Consider the following 5,000-nt stretch of genomic DNA (forward strand, 5'->3'; position numbering starts at 1 on the left):
CACACACACACACACACACACACACACACAAAGAAAAAGATAACCAGAACTCCTTTCTCACAATGTGTGAACATGCGCAGTGTGTTTGTATTGATTGCAGTGTTGAATACGTCATAGGGTTCGATGATGTCAGTTGATTTTGTAATATTATAGGAAGAAGAAGGAGAAGAAGAAGAAGAAGAAGAAGAAGAAGAAGAAGAAGAAGAAGAAGAAGAAGAAGAAGAAGAAGAAGAAGAAGAAGAAGAAGAAGAAGAAGAAGAAGAAGAAGAAAAGAAGAAGAAGAAGAAGAAGAAGAAGAAGAAGAAGAAGAAGAAGAAGAAGAAGAAGAAGAAGAAGAAGAAGAAGAAGAAGAAGAAGAAGAAGAAGAAGAAGAAGAAGAAGAGAAGAAGAGAAGAAGAAGAAGAAGAAGAAGAAGAAGAAGAAGAAGAAGAAGAAGAAGAAGAAGAAGAAGAAGAAGAAGAAGAAGAAGAAGAAGAAGAAGAAGAAGAAGTGTATTATATTTTATAATACATTGGATGTTGCAACAAAAACAAAAAGTGATCATAGAAAAGTTTGTTTTTGTTTGGTTTTTTTTTTGTTTTTGGTTATTTGTTTGTTTGTTTTTTTGTTTGTTTTTTTTTTTTTGTTTTTGTTTTTGTTTTTAAGTTGTTTTTTTTTTAATCTTCTTAAATTCTAAAAAACCTAATCCAATTATTTATTTCTAACGTGTCTTCTTATCCAGGAAAGCAAAATCCGCAAAGAGAGATCGAGTGAGGGCGACATTCATCACTTGCCTGTGTTCGATGACCAAGAAGATGATGAAGATAATACCACCAACGATGCAAAATCCACCACCAACACCACCAGTACCACCGCCACCTCCCCCACCTCCCCTACAACCGCCACCACCCCGATGATGATGACGACCAGTAGAAGCAGCAACAGCATAGGGGGTGGGGTCACCAAAAGGCCCTCGTCTCTCGCCGGGGGTCTCCGCAAGATGGAATCGATGGACGCCTCCCTGTTGACAGGGATGGGATGTGAGGACTACGGCTACAGTGGTCACGAGACCGGCAGCAAACAAAAGTCTCACAAAAACTACAACATGTAAGTCAAAAAAAAAAAACGGCAACTATTCATTATTTCTTCTAAAACCGAAAGCCTTTATATAGCTAATCGTCCATTAAATGAGCACAAAGCGCTTCACAATGAGTTCAAAGTCAACAACAAAACATTCTCTACATCGTTATTTTATTATATTTTTCGAACAGAGAATCGCCATCACTGGCTCATGACCCATTTTAAATTTGAATATGAAACGTCGAGAAGTCTTTTCCAAGGGCTCAATTTTTTCGTCACCTACACAACGGGACTCGAACCAGAGACATACAGAATACATATAAAATGTCATATCACTAAAAAAATGAAAACACAATAGTACTTGACTTTTTATATAACGCAATATCCACTATACATGCTCAAATCGATTAACAACTAGTGATGCCCAGTAGCCAACAGCAAAACTTTACATGTAAGGTGATATTACATTTGTTTGGGTGGTGGTGGTGGGGGGGGGGGGGGGAGAGGGTTCGACAGAGACAACGCTGTTTTATAGTTAGTTCATGTACTCATTTTACACCTGAGTGTGGGGAGAGAATGTGAGAGAAGAGGCTTTTCCAAGGACTCGACTTTAAGCATCCTAGAGCGGGATTCGAACAAGGGACTAATCGGCCTGAATACGAGTGACACACTACCAGACCAGGAAGGAGCACGGTAATAATCAACACACGCATATGTACAGGGCAAATCGATGTCCTTGATTGGAAATATAGGGTGTGGAGAATTCAGTGCCAGATGAAAACAGAATATATATATATTATATATATATATATATATATATATATTATATATATTATATTATATATATATATATATATATATATCGCAGGTTCGACAAATGGATGATGCCAAGTCTGCAAAGATAGATCATCATCAAGCCCTACTGCAACCTCCTCGTGGTGTCGAACGGTAACAGGTCAAGCTGGCCAACTGCAGAGGGCGACAAGAATAGGCAATGGCAAACCATTCTTGTAACTTTGCCGAGTTAACTGCATGAATAAGTCCAAAAAGTTAAACGGTGACAGCGTAAAGGGGAGCATGTTTTCACGGAAAGACTGCTGCCTCGCTCGGTTGGGAGCGTGATGTTCGTCAGGTCACACCGAACCGTCAGCCAGTTACTAGGCGAAATAAATTTAACAAATGTGACAAAACCAAAATTGGGACATGGAATGTCAGGACCTGTGCCCAAAAGGAAAACTAAACAACATTCTAAAAGAAATGAAACGGCTCCAAATAAATATTCTTGGCCTGGCAGAGATGAGATGGAAAGAGCAGGGAACATGTCAAAACAAGAAAACAACATGACATATAAGATCATATGGAGTGGTGGAACCTCTTTCCAAAAAGGAGTAGGGATGATCTTAGACCAAAAATCAACCAAATTTTACAAAGGGCACGTAGCAATCTCAGACAGAGTTTTGCTGGTTAAGCTAAGAGGACCTGTAGTTGACACCAATATTATTCAAGTTTATGCACCAACAGAAGAGGCGACAGATGCAGATATGACAGAGTTTTACCATTCACTAGACAAAGCAAAACGAATGTGTAAATCACAAGAAGTCCTTATGGTAATGGGGGACCTAAATGCTAAGATTGGCAGAGGCAGAGATGGTGACATAATCGGACCACATGGACTCGGAGACAGTAATGAACGAGGAAACATCTGGGCAGATTGGTGTAGAACAAATAAATTAATGATTTCAAACACCTGGTTTCAACAACACCCAAGAAGAACCTGGACATGGCAATCACCAGGGGACAGAGCAAGGAACCAGATAGACTTTATAGCAGTATCATCAAGATTCAGAAATGGCATATTAAATTGCAAAACCTACCCAGGCGCCGATGTAGACAGTGACCATGTCCCAGTTGTTTGTACAGTAAGGATAAAGTTAAAGCTATTCAGAGAACAGCTGGTAGAATAAAGAGGGATTACAGGTTATGCAAAGACAATTGGCATACAAACAAAAATGAGAGAAGAATTTGAAAATGCACTCATGATACAAGCCAAAGTGAACCTGATAACGAAAAATGTGAAAAACAATTTGATATATTCCAAAAGTGTGTCAAAGCAACTACAGAAAAGCATTTTACCAATAGCTCAAACAAACAGCAAAAAGGAATGGATGACAAATGAAATTCTAAACCTATTTGAAGAAAGACGAAAATGCAACAGAGGGTCTGCAGAATACCAAACATTGAACAACCACATTAAATCCAAATGCATCGAGGCACACGAGAACTATCTAGACTGGAAATGCTGCGAAATCGAAAGAGAATACAAACCCAACCCCCAACAAGCTCACCAAAGAATAAAGAACTATCAGGGAAAAGGAAAAGCAAAGCAGCAGGAAGTTGTATCCAAAACAAACAAGGGGAACTGCTATTTGAAGAACACATATAGAAAGCCGATGGGTAGAATACATAGGCGAACTGTACAATGATCCAAATAGAAATGAACCACCACTGAAATTCAAAGAACCATTAAGCGGGACCAAACATCACCAAAAGTGAAATTGAACATGCCATGGAACGAATGAAGGATGGTAAAGCAACAGGCCCTGATGAAATATCTGTAGAGGTATTAAAAAGCCTAGGAGATCTAGCAATTGATGAACTTCACATATTATTCAACAATATATACAATACTGGGAAAATTCCAGAAGATCTCTGTAACTCTATTTTCATAGCAATACCAAAGAAAGCAGGTGCAGTCAGATGCGAAAATTTTAGAACTATAAGTTTAATAAGTCACATCAACAAAATACTGTTGCGTATAATTATCAACAGGCTAAGGAATAAGATTAACCCGAAATCGCAGAAGAACGATTATGGATTCCAACCTGACAGAGGGACAAGGAACGCAATATACCTCCTCCGTTGTTTTAAGTGAAAGAGCTATACAGGTTCAGACCCCACTATACCTCTGTTTTGTCGACTACAAAAAAGCTTTTGATAGAGTACGCCACGAAGAAATACTAAAACAACTGCACTCCATTGGCGCTGATGAGAAAGACCTCAGACTCATGCAAAACATTATACTACACCGAGCAGGCATCTATCAAAATCGGAAACTCTACAGGAAATTCCATTCCTATTAAGAAAGGAGTCCGTCAAGGGTGTGTTGCCTCACCAGATCTGTTTAATCTATACCAAGAAACAATCATGAGGGGCATAAATAATATGGAGGGAATAAAAGTAGGAGGTCACAACATAAATAATATAAGATACGCAGACGATACGGTACTCATTGCAACATCAGAAATCCAACTTCAAAAGATTGTTGACAAAGTGGTAGTAGATAGTGAAGCCAAGGGAATGGAAGTGAATATCACCAAAACAGAATGCATGGGTAATACAGAAAAACCCCAAAAACAACACACCTGCAATTATAACGATTCACGGCGAGCAGCTTACCAACGTAGAAAGTTTTAAATACCTAGGTTCAATAGTGACAACAGATGGAAGATGTAACCGAGGACATACGAGCAAGAATAACTCAAGCCAAACAGGCCTTCATGGACCTGGGAAACATTTTGAAAAACAAACAGATGTCGTTCGGGATTAGATTCCGAGTCTTGAAGTGCTACGTGTGGCCAATCTTGTTCTACGGATGCGAAAGCTGGACTGCAAATGCAGAAACACAAAAGAACATTGAAGCTTTTGAAATGTGGTGTTGAGAAGGATGCAGAGAATATTTTATACCCCCACACAAAACGAACGAAGAAGTGCTAAAACAAACATACCAACAAAGGAAATAATGCCCTTAATAGTGGATCGACAACTATCCTTTTTCGGACACATAGTAAGGAAAGATAAGAATGAATACCTGGCAAGTTGTGGAAAAATACCTGGTAAACGCGCCCGGGGGAGAGAGATAATTCATGCAGTATCCGAAGCCT

The 5,000-nt window shown here is 39.1% G+C and overlaps 1 protein-coding gene and 1 long non-coding RNA gene across 2 annotated transcripts in view; one reads left to right on the forward strand and one right to left on the reverse strand.

Annotated features, from left to right (window-relative positions):
• The window catches only part of LOC144979822 (uncharacterized), a 9,999-nt gene extending 8,951 nt beyond the window's left edge, over nt 1–1,048 (forward strand). Inside the window, exon 2 of the long non-coding RNA XR_013646779.1 lies at nt 722–1,048. This is a non-coding gene — a long non-coding RNA (uncharacterized LOC144979822). The remainder of the gene's footprint in view (nt 1–721) is intronic.
• The window catches only part of LOC144979821 (guanine nucleotide exchange factor VAV2-like), a 132,752-nt gene that overhangs the window by 41,762 nt on the left and 85,990 nt on the right, over nt 1–5,000 (reverse strand). The gene's annotated exons all lie outside the window — the stretch shown is intronic.

Source organism: Berghia stephanieae, chromosome 9 (assembly GCF_034508935.2).
Source record: "Berghia stephanieae isolate SIO BIC M18660-M18661 chromosome 9, UCSD_Bste_1.3, whole genome shotgun sequence".
NCBI lineage: Eukaryota > Metazoa > Mollusca > Gastropoda > Nudibranchia > Aeolidiidae > Berghia > Berghia stephanieae.